The sequence below is a fragment of the Epinephelus lanceolatus genome, chromosome 1, assembly GCF_041903045.1.
Source record: "Epinephelus lanceolatus isolate andai-2023 chromosome 1, ASM4190304v1, whole genome shotgun sequence".
In the NCBI taxonomy this organism is placed as follows: Eukaryota; Metazoa; Chordata; class Actinopteri; order Perciformes; family Serranidae; genus Epinephelus; species Epinephelus lanceolatus.
In genome coordinates, this window is record NC_135734.1 from 37,007,314 (window position 1) to 37,025,168 (window position 17,855).

The window sequence follows — 17,855 nt, forward strand, 5'->3', positions numbered from 1 at the left end:
GAGAGCATTGGTTCGTCACATATTTCTCCAAACACAACAGCGTCTGGCTGTAATGTGTGGTTATTATGGATCATAGCTTTGCTGATTCAGTGATGATCTCATGCCCCTCTGGCAGTATTTTATCTTCCAGCCGTCCTAAACAGCATCTCAAATTCGTGTTTTTCTGGACACGTGAAGCACAGAAAAAATCGTCTGTGCGTCCAGTGAAAACATTTTTTAAAGTGCATAAATGGGGCTTTTACGAAAATACTTTCCTTGCGGAGTATTAAATGATTGTGGTGGAGTTAATTTTTAATGACTGTCTGTTTAGACATAACTGACGTGCCACAAGAATTCAAACATTACTGCTGTGTGTCGTTTTAAAATAAATCCCCACTGGACTCTTGTGCAACGTTTTGATATCTGTGGTGAGGAAAAGAAAACTTAAAGCGAGGGTAGACAACTTACTGAGAAGCATTTTTTGTTAAATGTGTTGCAATTGTCTTTACCCCATGATTGAAACCAATAAATGAAATGATCTGAAAAAAATAGCAGGCCTGTTATAAGCCTGTCTGATCAAGTGAAATAACTGGATAGCTTACCTGTCTGTCAGAGAGAGGGTGTTCCTATTTGCTTTTCTACAAATGTTAATTCACGTGCACGACCCTTCGGTGAAAGCCTGATTCAATGGCGAAGGATCCTTCAGAGAAAGTTTCTGTTCCAGCATTGGCATCAAGTGCCTTCACTGCAAAAAAAGAAAACAGCCTTATTATTAAAAGCCTTAAAAAGAATCTGACAATAAACAAAATAAAACACTTGCCGCTATTGATGAAGTGTTGATAGAAAATGTTGCTAAGAGTTTAGCCATCTGCTAACCAGAGCCAAAGGCTCATAGCTGCGGGTTGATGTCTACATTCATATAGCTAACGTTAGCAAGAGCTTCAAATCACAGTGTTTCCTCCTCCTTACTCCCTGCAGCTACAGACCACCTCACTGTGATGGGAGCGGGCACCAGCTAAGAAGGTAGCGGCCACAGCAACACAAATTCAGCCAGTGCAAACACCACAACCTGGTCTCATTCCAAGGTCATCTAATAGCTGCGTTTGGGCAGTGACTTCCAGCATCAGACACCAACAAAAAAAACCCTGTCCTTTCACATTGGCACGATATGCAGCCGGTCGCCATTATTGTTTAATGGCGCCTGGCACCATCAAGGGGAAACGTGGTGGCACAACATCGTAGGTTAAGGAGGCAAAATGTTAGAGTAGGTTGGGTAGGGATGGTGGCAGATGGGTCCAACAACCATCGACTTTCATCCAGGAGGACGGTGTTCACTTCCCCCTTTGAATCTAAAGCCAAACCCTGCTTTGTTTTTCTTTTCTCAACCGAGCCACGTGCTTTTGTTGCCTAAACCGAAACACGTGTGTGTGTTGGCTAAATCTAACCATGCACATTTGTTGTTGAAACGTCAATTCATCATGTTGTACCGATGTAGTGTGTTTATTTTTAAAGAGACTGTAATGCAAACTGTACATGTCCTGTGAAAACAGAAGTGTATTTTGAAAACACACAATGCTTCTAACAGTCAGAAGTTGACACGGCATCCCAGAACGTCAACCACCAACACACCCAGGGTACCTTGCACCTCATATCTCAACGTGGAAATTCCATGACCAAACGCTGATATGTGACAAGGTTTGAGTAAGAACGTGTTACCAGGGGAGTGGACAGTCCTGACTTGCTGCTGGATCAGCAAACTTTCTGTTGCTGCTGTTACACAGGTTAGACCCGGTGCTGCTGCTGGCCACCAGCCCACTGTGACACCTGGCGGTGGGCGGTTTATGCTGAACGATTTTGAACCACTACAGCCACCAAGCAAAAGCCCGTCTGCCAAGCTGCTGCCCGCTCTCCTCCCAGGGATGCACTTCATATCAGTGGGGAGAAAGGCAAATAGACAGTGGGGTGGCTAACGTTAGCTTGACAATTTATTGTCACATCTGTGGTCTGATTAACAAAGGGCGGGGCAAAGGGGGACTGAGTGAATACACTGCAGGCAACTCTACAATAAAATAAGGTTAAATAAATCAGTGTGGATAACACTCAGTATGAAGTGTGTGCAAATGTCCTGGTCGTCTGGTGGGAGGGGCTTATGACAGAGAAGGGGCTGCAGGAGAAGTGCGTACTTTCAAATTTTTTTATTTATTTTTTTTTTTATCTTATTTCATTTTATATTATTTTATTTTATTTTTGCCTTTTCCAGATACCTTCCTATCCCAGGTTTTAATTAAAAGTATCTGTTTTCTAAATAAGGATCTTTGTGTCGTATGGAAACTGACAACATATTGTAAAAGTTTATCAGACAGGTCAAAAAGATAAAATTGTTCGTTAAATATTTACAGTGGAGTATAAAAATGAATATAAAGCTTTATTTTTTGCCTTTATGACCCATCAGTTAATATGAAACTTAATTTATTCTTCTATTTGCTTATTGTTTCAGTCGACTTAAGTTTTTGTATATTTTTAAAGGATCTTCCCGTCCTCCTGTCTGTCTCCAGTACCTTTCATATCAGCTCCACAGTTGCTGTTTGTCTCGTTGCTCCTGCAGTCCCATCAGGCATGTGGTCCAATAATAGCCTGGCCAGGTAGCTCAGCCATGTGGAATTTGACATTATGTCCCGGGCATGTCGGGCCCCCGGTGGGAGAGTGTGAGTGGACGGGAGACAGCCAGTGTCAGGATTTTCCAGAGTGAGTTGCACAATCTTGGATGTGTTTCATTTAGAGAATCTGCAGATAGTTAAAGGATAAGGCTTCCATTGTTATATTTTAATTATCATCAGTAAATCTCATGAAAAGAGCAAAACATCAGTGGACTTATCCCAAACTACAGGAAGGAGGAAATCGGATATACAGTGTGTTACTGTGTGACAGAAGGAATACAATTTTTTAAAACCTTACAACTACGTAAAATGGGAAAATAAAGAAAAATGAATAAAAGGTTTAAGAAATATAGCTACATATGTATGGTCACATGTTATCTGCTTTCATTACCTGCTCAGGCAGCATCACAGCCAGCTGTTTTCCAAAGCCAGTGGTGGAATATAATTAACACATTCACTCAAGTACAAATTTAAGATACTTGTACTTGACTCTTTTCTTTTAAGGTCACTTTATGCTTCTAAATATTGTGTTGTTTTTTTTAACTGTACCACCTATATAATACCAAAAAGTATCTCCACATCAACCAACTACAGCAGTAAAAGTTTTTCTGGTAAGTACATTTTGTTTTAATGGTTGTAAGCCTGTTTTTTGCTCACAAAAATTAGCATTAGCTTAAGCACAATTAACCATAGATTGTAAATGCACCATGCTAACCAAGCTAGCAGCTAGTGTTAGGGTTTGCTCCACCCTCTCGTCCAAATATGATCACTTCTGGCTCCAAAATTCCAGACTCAAGGCTTCAAAACAGGAGTCCACAAAATAATGACGTCACAGTGGCTAAGTCTGTCGTTTTTTTATACATCTCCCTAATCAGATTGATGTATCTTCACCTTTCCTCTAATAAATCCTATACAGTGACATTTATTCTTTGCATCAAAGCAGCGAACTTACACCCAGATGAGCAGATAGCGCACATACTGTACATACATACATAAAGCATTTACTCGACATACTTCAGCCTCCTACACGTCTCCTCATTCGCCCTCCCAGCTCTCCTCCTCTCCCTCCAAGGAGCCCAGGCCGGTGGCTACAGAGGTGGGGGCAGAGTGATTCATGAGCGGGGCGGAAGGAATGTGTATGAGCACCACATGTCTTTTCAGTTACATGCTTTTCACATACACACATGCACACGCATGGCGACAGGTGCGGCGCTGCAGGAGAGTGCGTGGCACTGAAGGAGGCCCTTGTTATCGTTGGCACCAGACTCTCAGCTGTGCCCTGTCGCACCACTGGAGGCTGTGTGGTCACAGGCTGATATATGGGCTGCCGTATAGGAACAGACATGCCATCACATCCAGTCACTATAGAGCAACAGCACAGGAGTGAGCACGCACAAACTCTGTACTCTGTCCAAGTGTCAGAAGAAAGTACTGACCCTGATATGTCACCACATTCAGAATGTTCACCCTATTAATTATATAAGAGCGTTTTTCACATGTGTTAAAGGGTCAGTTTACCATGGTATTTTTCCATGCAGATAGTTTAAGCTTTCTGCTTTCTCCCAAAAGTGGATTATCTCAAGCAGCAAGGGACACTGTTTCTGGAAAGAGATGTTGCTGCTCATTAAAGTTTTTATTGCTGTGAGCAGTACAAAACACGCAATCGACAATTTTGTTGTAGGGAGTTTTTCCTTCAGCAGAAATACTGTTCATAGTGAGGTCTGGGAATTCTCTAAAATATGATTCTAGAAAGAGATGTTGCTGTTGAAGTTTTAATTGTAATTATTAACTGAATGAGTCATCTGTTGACTATTTACTGAACAGAACAACAGCAGAAATCTCAGAGACACATTTTTTTCAAAAAGGGAAAATAAAACCAAAACCTGAATAACTCAGTCGCCACAATAAATGGTAGCATTTTACACTTCTGCAAACTAATATGTAACATTTGTATGTCATTATGTTGTGGATATGCTGAACCTTCACATTTCAACAATGCCATGGGTTAACATGTGGTTAGATTTAGGTACAAAAAAACCACTTGTTTATGGTCAGAAGGACTTAAAATACTCTGTTTCGATGGCACAGTCATCACAGGAAATGTCGTTCATGTGTCGCTAAAACACAACCGGTTTTCGTGTTTGTTGGTCTTGAACAGTGGTCTGCGGCTTAGCAGATGTCTCGCTGTCTCACCCTATGCCTTCCCCTCCATCTCCTGATGACAAACTCAGCTCATACACACATAATCAGAAATATGTCACTCTAGAAACATTAATATAAAGATATAAATGAAACATACAAATGTAACCTATCCAGGGACTGCCCATTGTTCTGCAGCCCTGTTAGTCCAAAAATATCCCACTGGACCAAAACGCCATTTCTCCAACAGCCAGTTGTCCCCCAAACATATGCCCATTAAATACACTCTCCCTGCAGTTAGACAACCCAATCGCCAGGAAAAATGTTGACATGGTCATGGATACATTAGATTTGTACATCTTTTTTTTTATTTTTAAAGATATTTTTTGGGGGCATTTTCAGTCTTTAATGGATAGGACAGACAAGTGTGAAGGGGGAAGAGAGAGAGGGAGTGACATGCAGCAAAGGGCCACAGGCTGGAGTTGAACCTGGGCTGCTGCGGCAACAGCCTTATACATGGGACACCCGCTCTACCACTACGCCACTGACGCCCCACATATGTACATCATTTTGTCCAAACTTTATGTTCCAACAATGCCATGGTTAACATGTGGTTAGGTTTAGGCACAAAAAAACACTTGTTTGGGGTTAGGACTTAAAATACCTTGCTTTGGTGGCACAGTCGCCGCTGGAAATGTCGTTGATGTGTCGCTAAAACACAACAGGGTTTCTTATTTGTAGGTCTCGAACAGTGGTCTGCAGCATAGCAGCCATCTTGCCATATGTCATCCCCTCCACCTCCCGATGACAAACTCAGCTCATAAGCACATAATCAGAACTACGTCACTTTAGAAACATAAATGTATGAAACATACAAATGTAACCTATCCAGGGACTGCCCATTGTTCCGACGGCCCAAAATTTGGAAGCCCTATTAGTCCGAAAAATAGCCAACTGCACCAAAAGGCCATTTCTCCAACAGCCAGTTATCCCCAAAATAAGTGCCCATTACTCAGAAGTCCCAATTTTCCAAATATACACACTCCCTGTAGTTAGACAACCCAATCACCCGAAAAAATGTTTGCAGCGTGTGTTTCTGTAAATCACAGATACATTTCATTTGTACATCATTCTGTTGAAACTTTCAACAATGCTGTGGTGAAGGTGTGGTTAGGTTTAGGCACAAAAACCACTCAGTTATAGCGGGAAAGGAGTGTGTTTTGGCTCAAAACGCACATCTTTTGTGGCACAGAAGCCGCTGGAAGAGAAGGGATGAGTTGATAAAAAACACCAGGATCTGGAGGCTTAGATGCAGCAGAGAAACACACTGATGGGAAGTTGAAACTAACTGCAGGGACTGTGTATTTTCAGAGAAAAGCCTTCAGGGCAATGGGCATTTGTTTTTGGGATAATGGGCTGTCGAAGAAACAGTCTTTTGGTCCAATGGGACATTTTTTAGACTAATGGAGCTTCAGATTTTTGGGCTGTTGGAAAATTGGAATGGCATTACGTAGATTGCCATTGCAGAAATATACAATGCCAGCATTTTGTTCTGTAGACTGGGCTGGTCTTAAACATTATTCTTGACCTTGGAGACAGCAGTTGACAAAACATCCTCACTGTGACGTCCATTTAGTGGCTGATCTGCAGCTTTCAAACACATCACACAAGCTTCCTCAGCAGATGGAGTGCTGAAAAAAGCCCCTGAATGACTATCTGGTGAGGAAAATTGTGTGATACATGCATCACCACACATACACTAAACATAAGTGAGGATATGCCTTCTTGTAATTTGGGCGAACTGACCCTTTAAACTCAAGGCCATCACCAAGAGTTGAAACTTTGTAAATATTAATATTTCATTCATGGGGTTGACGGCTGTGGCCCCATTTCACAATCACAGAAACATATCACTTGTCATTGGGGAAGAAAATTATATGCTTCCTAAAATACTAGAAAAATGAGGCGTTTTTAGCTTCACATCCACACGTTAAAAAAAAAATCTAATTGGTTTTGAAAATGTTTAATAAACTCTGGAGCTAAAGAATTTTGCTGCCCTTCAGGGACGACCAGCTTCAACTGAAGGTAAATAATAAGAATCGTCAAAATGAGGTCATGTGGAGGTTAGAAACTTTTCAGCTGGTGGTGATGATATGAAACCCAATTTCCAGAATGACGTGTGTGTGAGTGTATATATATATGTGTGTGTGTGTGTGTGTGTGTGTGTGTGTGTGTGTATTCCTCTGTCAGTGTTTCGTTTGCGCTCTCAGGGGGGCAGAAGGTTTAGCTGGTGAGAACGAGGAGAGGACAGCGACTGGCAAATGAGCCAGTTTGTCAGAGACAGCTGCGTCCTGTGAGAGCGGCGGTGTTAATAGATGCATAAAAATGTTCACGCTTTAATTAATATCACCTGGAGATATCAGGCTAGTTTACATTGTGTACTTGTGTGTGTGTGGGTGTGTGTATGTGTAGCACATGAAACTGGGTCGGGCTGGAGCTTATAGGAACCCTGTCCACGTCCCCTAATAGTTTATGATCTTGTGTGTGAGTGTATGTGCGTGCTTTAAGAGGTGTGTGTGTGTGTGTGTGTGTGTGTGTGTGTGTGTAGCCTCAAAAAGGCCCTGAACCTCTGTATCTGTGCCAGCATGTGTGTGTTTTTGTGTTTGGTCTCAGCACGTGCAAACATTTATGTGTAACCAGAGGAATGCAGCTGTGCCTCATTCAGAGGTCTGCCTTTCTGTCCATGTCAGAATAGTGTGTGTGTGTGTGTTTGTGTGAGTGTGTTGGTGATTTGATGGTTTCCAGTGAACCATATTAAAAAACTTTTGTTATCAGGGGAGACCAGGGATGGTTGTAACATTTTTTGTCTCAGCATCTTTAACTCAGATTTTTTGTGTAAGAGCTCTCAAATGTTGACACAAAAGCAACATGTTACCCTCAACACAAAAGTGAAGTTACAAATGTAATGCATTACAGTAATATATTATGTTTAAGCTGTAACAAAGTAAGAATGTGTTACCAACAGGATTTCGGGTAATATTATTCACAATGTCATATAACATGTTACCACCTGAAATAAACAGTTTATTGTTTTCATTTTTCATTTATCCACACTGATCCACTGACAGCGGTGCACCACCAGAAAAAACATCTCACAAAGGTTGTTGTGTGTTGTCATGTCATTAATTATACGTTACCTTATAGAAGGGTGCCGCTGGCGATTGTGAGCACTATCATGTCCAGTGTTTTTCCATTCGACACATCTGGCCTGTGATGTTAGTACATTTTGTATATGTTTCCATTAACATCCCCTACAACTGCAGAACAACGCCAGCAATGAGTCCCGTTGTTATGCATCACTCTCTCTTCAGTGCTGTTGTAGCAGACCAGCAGGTGGATCTTCCAGCTCTGGTGAATTAATTTGTGCTTGTCAGAGTGACTTAATTGCATTCCATTACATTTGTTGTGCTAACCTCAATATTTTTTTTATTGTGTGTGTTTCATATCATAGGCCCTCAAGTATTTATCCATATATCATAGTTATCAGATTTTGCTCCTCTGCCTGACCCTCCCTGTACCCAAGGATATTCATTTATTTTAAATGGTCTAGACTATTTAATTGATCTATATCATCAAGCTATTACTAAAATAAGCAGGGGATTTTAAAACAAAGCGGTAAGCACTGTACTTGAATGCATGAATGGCTCAGACCTGCGCAGCACTGGATTTGAAATGAACTGTAATAATCTACTAATATGTAATATATTACATTTTGAGAGTAACTTGCCCAACACTAGTTACAGTTACTGAGAAAAAATATGTAATTTAATGTTGGTGATTACAAAGGGGTTACATCTGAATGTACTGTTTTTGGCAAAAAGTTTATATATAGAATTTAACATTCATTCTGTTGTTTTGCATCTTTTCACTGTGCAGGAATGCCTTCTCTTGGCTAAGCCTTTTTGGGGCAGCAGTAGCTCAGTCTGTGACAACTTGGCTTGGGAACTGGAGGGTCAGAAAATCAATTCCCTGTATGGACAAAACACAGAACGTGGACTGGTAACTGCAGAGGTACCAGTTCATGCTTCTGGGCACTGAACAAGCACCGAACTCCTAACTGCTTGGGGTGCCTATTCATGGGCAGCCCCCTCACTCTGACATCTCTCCATTAATGCATGTGTATAGGTCTTGTTTGTGCATGTGTTTGTGTTTTGGACCTGTGTGTGTAATCTGAAAAATAACAACAGGGTGAAAACATTGGCTTTCCCCTTGAGAAACTAATGAGAGTATGCTTCTCCTTTCTTTCTTTTCCAGGCATTTTTAAGCTTTATTGCCCAGTTTAAAACAAAGTAATCAAATGTAATGAGTTACATTACTTTGATGAAGTAATTAAAATCATTTCATTGACCACTGCATTTTAACAGAGTAACTAGTAATCTGTAAACTGTTACATTTCCAAAGTAACCTTCCCAACACTGTGTATACAACCTGTTCTCATACCGAAGTCGTCAAAAATCCGGCGCTTGGGCAGTGACTTCTGGTGGGGTCCATGTCATTGGTCCGACATCCCATTAGTCTGACAGTCCGCGGTGCTGAACGGCTCCCGGCGGGCGTATTTCTGCCTAGATGGTGCGCCGCGACCGGCTCTGGGTCAGCTGGGAAAGGCTTGAGGCGAAGCAGGCTCACAGCTTATGTGTTTGTCACTTTCTTTTTCATTTTAACCCACACCATGATCTTTTCCTGACCCTAACCAAGTGGTTTTTGTGCCTAAACCTAACCAGACCTTAACCACAGGGCATCAAGGTGATTTCAGAACGGACTTCGGAACAATGGGTTTAATATGGTCGGAACAATGGGATGTCGGACCAATGGGCAGTTCCCCTTCTGGTGTCAGGCACCGACGAAAAAAGCTGTCCTTTCACGTCAGTGGGACAAGAACGAAAGTTAATAAAGTGAAAGTCCAACTTGGGTGGGTGGGAGGTGTGGTAGATGGGTCCAGCAACCACTGACTTTACTCTTGGAGGCTGGTGTTCACTTCTTGTAAGACTGTAAAGCCAAACCCTAACCCTAAACCATGTACATTTGTTGTTGAGGGAACAAAAACATCAATTCATGATGTTGTACCTATGTAGTGTGTTTCTTTTTACAGAGGCTGTATGTAAACGATGCATTTTCTGGGAAAGTTGAAGTGTATTTAGAAAAAAGACAATGCATGTAACAGGTAGAACTTGACACTGTGTCCCAGAATGTCAACAACCAACGCACCCAGGGTACCTTGCACGTGGTATGTGGACATGGAAAGTCCAGTGAGAATGTGTTGGTATGTATGTATATCCAATTTTACAATATATGTCATTAGGGGTGAATTGTAGCACTTATTTAAAAGGTGTTGCAGGAGAATCATGAGGCAGAGTTAACTTAGGCAACAGGTAAAAAAAAACATTTTAGTCGTACAGTAACACTTATCACCAGTGACTTAAACAACGTGCATGCTGAGCTTATTCTGTTTTCCATTCTGCATGTAAAAAAAATCAACCTCACTGGTTGGATTTGAAGGCAGCATACAGTATATGTGAGGTGCTCTGTGATATGATTTTAACAGACGCCTGGCAGCCAATCACAACTGTTTTTGGCAGCCATGATATACCTACAGATAAATTCACACCACCCAGTGTTACATTCACATTCATGTTGGCTTCACGTATGGAAGGTTCTGTCTATCTGACAAACTCATCAGCCACGTGTAACACATGAAAACAGGCTCTGCAGTATCACAACTACTGGAGTTTCACAGTTGCTTTCTTTATCAGACTATTGTTTCAGAAACACTGAGTACTTTATGATAGCATCAGTCAAAGCAGTCTTGCCTATGGGAAAATTTACCATGATACTTACTGCACAGTTTCAAGTGCCGTGCAAAATTAGGGACCGAACTCTGAGCCTATACATTCCTGGGCCTGTGTGCTGGTTGCTGTCTGCAGCTGCGGGGCCGCTGGCTGGTTGATGAATGGACCAATAGCGTCCTGGCTACGTGATGAATGGACCAATAGAGGATGATGGATAACAGTGGAGGGAGCAGGCGAGAGGCGGATGAGGCCTGAAACATGAATGTAGCAGCAAGATGTTAAAATGAAGGGAAAGAGAGGGAGGGAGAGATAGAGAAATATGGAAGAGACAGGTAGAGGGAGAGTGTGTGCAGTGATAAGTGAGGGGAAAAAGGAGGGAGAGAGGAGATGAGCAATGTGACAAAGTGTTAGCAAGGGGAGGAGAACTGACAGAGGGAGGGAGGATTTATGAGCAGGGAGAGGAGTGGACAGAGAGGCTGGAAAGAAACAAAGACAGAAAAGCAAGTAAAGATATAAAGAAACAAGACTTAAGGCCCAGACACACCAAACCGACTTCAGGAGATTATCGGCGACAAAGTGCCCCTACTGGCGTCATATGAAGTGGCCATGTCTCGGCCAAAAAGTTGCACATGAACACAATGCAAAGACCACAGCCGATGGCCAGTATTCTGCGCCTGTGTGAGAAGAAGTAACTCACAACAGCAGCAGACGGTGGTCATCTGTATTCGTCATTTAAAAAGGGAAATCAGAAGACTGTCTTGACGCTAGTTAGCCACTTAGCACGTTAACAACACAATCCAATGTTGAAAGAACGAAGCATTTACTGGGCGCCAGTGAACAATAACAGAAACCATCACAAACATTTCTGCTAAAAAGCTCAGTAGCTAAAGGAGAAAAAAGTACCTTATGTAACAAGTTTGTTGCATAAGATAGCTTTTTGTTTACTTTCCTCACTTCGGTGTCTCTTCTCCTGCGCTGAGCTGAGCTGCCAATCAGAAGGATTTCATTCACCAGCAGGTTCTGCTGTCGCCGATTTAACATGCTGAATCAGGCAAAAAAAAAAGCTGACAGGGGCTGACGAGGGGCAACAGTACGGGACACACTGGAGGACTAGGGTGACAGATGCTCGGTGGCCAATGGCCAATTGTCGGCTGGTGTGTCAGGGCCTTTAAAGCAACACTAGTGGCTCTGTGAGGCTGAACTTAGACAAGCAATGCCTCAAACTAAGTGCTAAAGTCAGCATGCTGTCACATGACAACACTACACAGAAAATTGAACCTGTTTCAAAATTATTTTAATGATGGATGAAAGTTTTGGAGCTTTGGAGGTCATGTTTATTTTTAAACGTGCAACAGTGTCGGATGGAAAATACAAACATGGCCTGCGAAGATCTTAACTACTGATGTTTAGCAGGTATATTGTTCACTATGTTCCCCTTCTTAGTTTCGTGTGTTCTCATGCTAACATTTGACAGTTAGCAGTAAACACAAGTACAGCTGAGGCCGATGGGAATGTCATTAGTTTTGTGAGTATGTAGTCATAAAGCAATGGGAAATTTTGACTTGATGTTGGTGATAAATAAAAGGTTAAAGAGTTCCTCCTGAGGGAGATATGACTGTGTGTCCAATCTATCCAACAGTTGCTGAGACATTTCACTGTAAACCACAAATGTCAACCTTGCGGTGGTGCAAGATGAAAAGTCAAAGGGTCATCAAAAGCATTAGGGTTCCTCCTCTGGATGCTATGACTGTCTGTACAGGAATTTCATGGCAAGCTTTCTTTTAAATGCTGAGATATTCCAGTGGTGAGTCGACTGACCGATATTGGCATCTCTAGATAGGCTGTTAGCACGGCTTAAAAAAGGGGAAGAAAGGAGGGAGTGTTGATGGGATGTGTGTGCATAAATCCATCTTCTGTACGCTGTAATACCACAAACATGCCGCAAAGAATAGCAAGACAAAAAAACAGACAAATTTGCCTGGCAACCCTGCAAACAGATTACTACAAACATTTATCTCATCCGGGACCTAAAACCTCTAAAAGCAACCCAATGAAAGGTAATGAAAAGGTGTGAGATAACGCCACAATACATCTCCCACTGAAAAGAGATTAAATCCTCTGCTGAGTCTGACATCAAAACAGAGGAAAAACGTGGGGCATATTTTCAGGTCTCTTGAAGATGTTCACAGGTTTTCATGCGTATCAAAACTGTCCCAGCGCAGCTCTTACTGGCAAGTTAGAACTGAGCCGCCGGCGTAATTGCTCCTGCCAAGGCGACTGATATCAGTAATAGCTACAGGGTGCAACTTCCTGCCACAGTGAGCTCCATAACCTGCGGCAGCTTGGCAGGCAGCTTGTAAGCAGTCATGCAGGTTGGTCTCCAAACAGCTCTGTCAACACAGCACGTCTCTTCACAACAAAGGAAGACTGATTAAAGTTTTGGGGGCTGTCTGCACACCTGTTCATCCTCTGATATCAAAAAGAATCTCTTGTTTCGAGCTGCACACTGTGTATCTGTCAGAGTCTGTGAGAGTCATTAAGAGCAGTCGAGCACAGAGGAAACTCAATGGATTGTACGTACACGTAGCTGAGTGATCTTCCCCTTTGTGTTTGAAGTCAGTTGATGATGGAGAACATGTGGGTCAGTTTTCAGCTCTTGGAGTAGGTCTCACCTTCAAACAGAATATCTAAGTGTGCAAAGAGAGACAGGAGAAGGAAGAGGAGGAACAATTAGGAGGCAAAGATGAAGAGAGCAAAGTGAAAAGGTAGTGAAAGTGATTTATTTTTAAAACAGATAGTGTTATGGTTAAAAATTTATGAAAAATAGATGGTAGTTATTCTTGTTAATATACCAGCCAAGGCAGTGTGGCATCTTTTACCTGAGGCAGCAGCAGCAGTGGTTGAGTTAAAGAGACAGGTCTTATTTACATCAAAGACAAGTCAAAGAAATATTTAGATAATTTACTTTGAGGATACTTCACCCTGAAATACTCATTTGTATATCAGTAACTCCCCTCATATGACATTTAATTCAGGAAGAAACCTTTGTTTTTTTGACACGCCTCCAAAGCAAACGAGGAATCCAAAAATGACAAACACTCTTGATGAAATGACATTTTTTGGGATTTTGTTTGGGGACTGCCAATTGTTTGGCAGATAATTCTGAAGCCACAGTTGTCCGAAAAATGTCCCACTGGACCCAAAGCCCATTTGAATGACAGCCTGTTATCCCAAAAATAAGCACCCATTAATGGCACTCTCCCAAACAGAAACACATGGCTGATTATTAGACAGAATAATACCATTGGACCTCTCCACTATGGTGAAGGCTTGACTCTCCTCACTCTGGCTCTAGTACTTCTTGCTTTTGTTGGCTGGGCTGGTTAGGCGTAGGTATGAGGATAGATTGGTTAAGGTTAGGGTAAGAATATCAGGGTCAGCCAATCAGAGACAAAGTAGCCTTCGCCAGTGTAGAAAGGTTTGAACCTGCCAGCCGTCTGGGGCCTTTCTGTGTGGAGTTGTTTTGGAATTTAATTGGTGACTCTAAATTGCCCATGTGAATGGTTGTCTGTCTTTATTTGTCAGCCCTTTGATAGTCCAGGGTGTACCCCACCTCTCGCCCAATGTCAGCTGGGATAGGCTCCAGCCCCTCCGTGACCCTTAAACGAGATAAGTGGTTATGGGTAATGAATGAATGAATATTGTCCAACACGGTCCCTTTTTACTCCAACCCATCAAGAATTTTCTCTGTTACTGGATTCTTTGTTCACTGTAGAGGCAGCGAGAAAAATAAAGTTTTCTTTCCAAATTCAGTGCAACACTAGGTGAGTGACTAATATACAGATGATCAGTTTGGGGGTAAAATACTCCTTTAAGTAAAAGAAGAAAGGCCACATTATAGAAATGACATGACATGACATTTAAAAGTCCTGCAATCCAAATGATTGAAATAAAAGTACAGAATAACTAGCAACAGAATGAACATAAAATGGTGTGTTTTTATATTTTTGGTTTATTGTCATTGATGCATTTACATGGGGAGATGTCAGGGTGAGGGGGCTGCCCACAGACAGGCGTCCCAAGCAGTTGAGAATTCGGTCCCTTGCTCAAGGACACCTCGGCAGTGCCCAGGTGGCAAATTGGCACCCCTCTAGCCGGATGGAGACTTGAACCCTGTGGACTGAACTTCTGCCACCCTAAAAAATCCTAATCAGAAAAGTAACTACAGCTGCCGATGTGGCATGAAAAAACAATTTCACAAATGTAGAGGAGCAGAGGTGTAAAGTAGAAGGAAATGGAAGTAGTCAAGTAAAATAAAAGCAGCTTAAATATGTACTAAGTGCAGTGTTTTTACTGTAGCAGAGTTATAAAGTTGTGTCCTTTGATCCAATCAGTGCAGACTCCTGAGACTCTACACTTTATTATATTACAAAATATTACACTTTGTCCAGCAAGAGTTTTAAAAGTTAATGCTGGTGTTACTGAAACCATCAGATAATCTGCTCTTGTTTGTTTCTTCCAGATATTTCTGAAGGCAGATATCAGACAAAAGATCAGTCAAGTTGTATTTAATTATATTTTTAGACATGATTTTCATTGTATTTTTCACATAACATTTTATGGTGTCAATATAAACTACGGGCAACGTTGAGAGAAACAAATTTTTTTTTTTGAAGATGATTGACACATAGTTTCACTATAATGGATCATCTTGCAACAACAGGACTTTTTAATGTCTTCGTGTACACTTACTGTATGCAGAAAATGCAGGAATCATTTAAAGGAGCCGTCAACCTGAACCATTAGCGGAGGGGGAAAAAAAAGAAAAACAAAACACCACTATTATCCAGCTTCTCTTCAGGGTATGCCATGCTCCTGTCACTGTAATGAGATGAAAACAAACAGTAACTGTAGCCCTGTGTGTGTGTGTATGTATGTGTGTGTGTGTGTGTGTGTGTGTGTGCAGACATGCTATATCCCTGTGTGTATCTGCAGTGCTCTCTTGTCTGATATCAGTGGCAGTCACTTAGAGAGTGTGAGTCAGTGTGTTTACTGTTTTCACAGATGGAGCTCTGACACTGTCTGGATAACTGAGATAAATGACTCGCACTACGGCTCAGCAGATGGGAAAAACAACAGCCAGTTACACACACACACACACACACACACACATGCAGATATACTGTGTGTTGGAAATGAAGCACTTTATCAACTGATATATTTTTGCTTCTAATCACAGCAGAGCACAAAGCCGCAGGAAAGAGTAGCTGCTCATTAGTGGGGAAACGTCAGCTGCCGATTGGCTCACTGTGGCCACTGATCCAAGCCAATAACAGGAGAGCTCATCTGTAATCAATTAACAGCTGCGGCTACTTTCAGAGGACTTTGACATAAAGCAAATGAGGGAGAAAAGGTGAACAGTGTGTCAGTGAGGGCTCCACATACATTAGAGTACAGTGCCATATGTGAGATCATGTGAAAAAAGAAGTGTCACTGGGCGTCATCCATCACGTCCTCTAGGAATGACCACCAAAGGTTAATGCTGTTTAGTAGGGGGCACCACAGCAGGTGGGTCACAATCTGCTGCTGCTGCTGCTGCTGCTCAGTGTGTCCTGCAGCTCCTCGTCCACCCAGTGTCCTTGATCCTCCTGACAAATACTGCCTCCATGTGGACAAAAACAGCCGCTCTGAGTGAAGCTTGACTGTCACACCCAGATGTAACCTGAACCTGACCTTCAACCTGCATGCAGCAGTGGATGCAGTACTCAGATCTTTTACTAAAGTAAGAGTGATAATGCCAAAGTGTAGAAATACTCTGATGCAAGTTAAAGTTCTGCATTCAGAATCACTGCACAGATCACTTTAATGTTGCAGCTGTTTCTGTTTCTTACTTTAAATACTGCTGTGTAATTTAATCTACAATATCATGATTTGTTTGTTAATAAAGCTTTGTATGATCACTTTGAATCAGTAAAGTAACTACACAGACTTTGTTGTGTAACAGGTAAAATTGAGAATGAGGCTTATTTTATGTTTTACTGTCCTCTATATGAAGTCATAAAGGATGTACTTTTCTATAAATGACCTCTATTTATATCAGTTTCTTTGGCTGGATGATCGTGCAAAAAAGTTACGTTTTAGAAGGGGAGCCTTTTTTGTGGCGCACTTTGTTTCCCGGGTGTGGGATAGATGTGGAATAGCACGTGCTTTAATGTTCACTGGAATGTTATTGTTATAGTAATGGAGTCTTATAAATATATGGGCACATGCTTGTGTGCAGAGTGTGACTCTCAGATCCTCCTCCCCAATCAGCCTCACTGTCCCTCCAGCCCGCTTGACCACCATGGGGTCCAGAGCCTTCAGCGGCTCGGCCCCTATGCCTCTGGATCCATGAATTGTGTTCTCTGTGCATTTAAGAAGAAAAAACTTGTGTAAAACAAAACTTCAACAACTCATTTTTCGTCTGTCTATTACAGTTTGCTTTGAATCTGATGTGAAAACAGAGTCGACAAAAATATCTAACAATAGCAAAAAGCCCTCACATCACATGCTCAGAGACACCTGACACTTCATCTACTTTCAGGTCTCAGGTTTTCATCACAGAACAACGTCATCAGATCCTCTCACTCCCACAACTTTCACTGTTTAAAATTAATTCACTGCAGTTTCCACTTCAGCTGATACTGGGTACTTAGCAGAGTTATGCTTCCTCTTGTCCTCTGTCCTCCTTCTAATCCTTTGAATGCACCTTGAGGAGACAAGGAAAAAGGAGGTTAGAGTGAGGAGACACAGGTGTATCCTGTGCAGAGGTCTTTTATGAAGTGGTGACGTATAAATGCAGCACCTCCACATGTGGCACAGTGACTGACGTCACTTAAGACTGATGCTATGAAACTGAGGATTTCTCATTTGGCAGCTTTGGCTCCTCCTCCTCTTCCTCGCTTCTCTCTGGGTGCTGTTCATTATGCCAATGTCTCTTGGGTATGTTACTCACGTCTCAGCTCCTCCCAGCGGAGATGTGAAAGAGATGCAAAGAAGAGACACATAGGATACACTTGGTCTAAGCCCGTCCAGAAGCCTCCTCTCGCCTCATCTTCTCATCATGCCATTTAGGGAATTGAAAGATTCTCCATGACGGTGAAAGGGAAATGACATCTGGGTCGTGGGAGGAGAGAGGATGTGAAGAAGCAAGCAAGTTTGCATAATGGAACACACCCTCTCTCACATCCTTGCT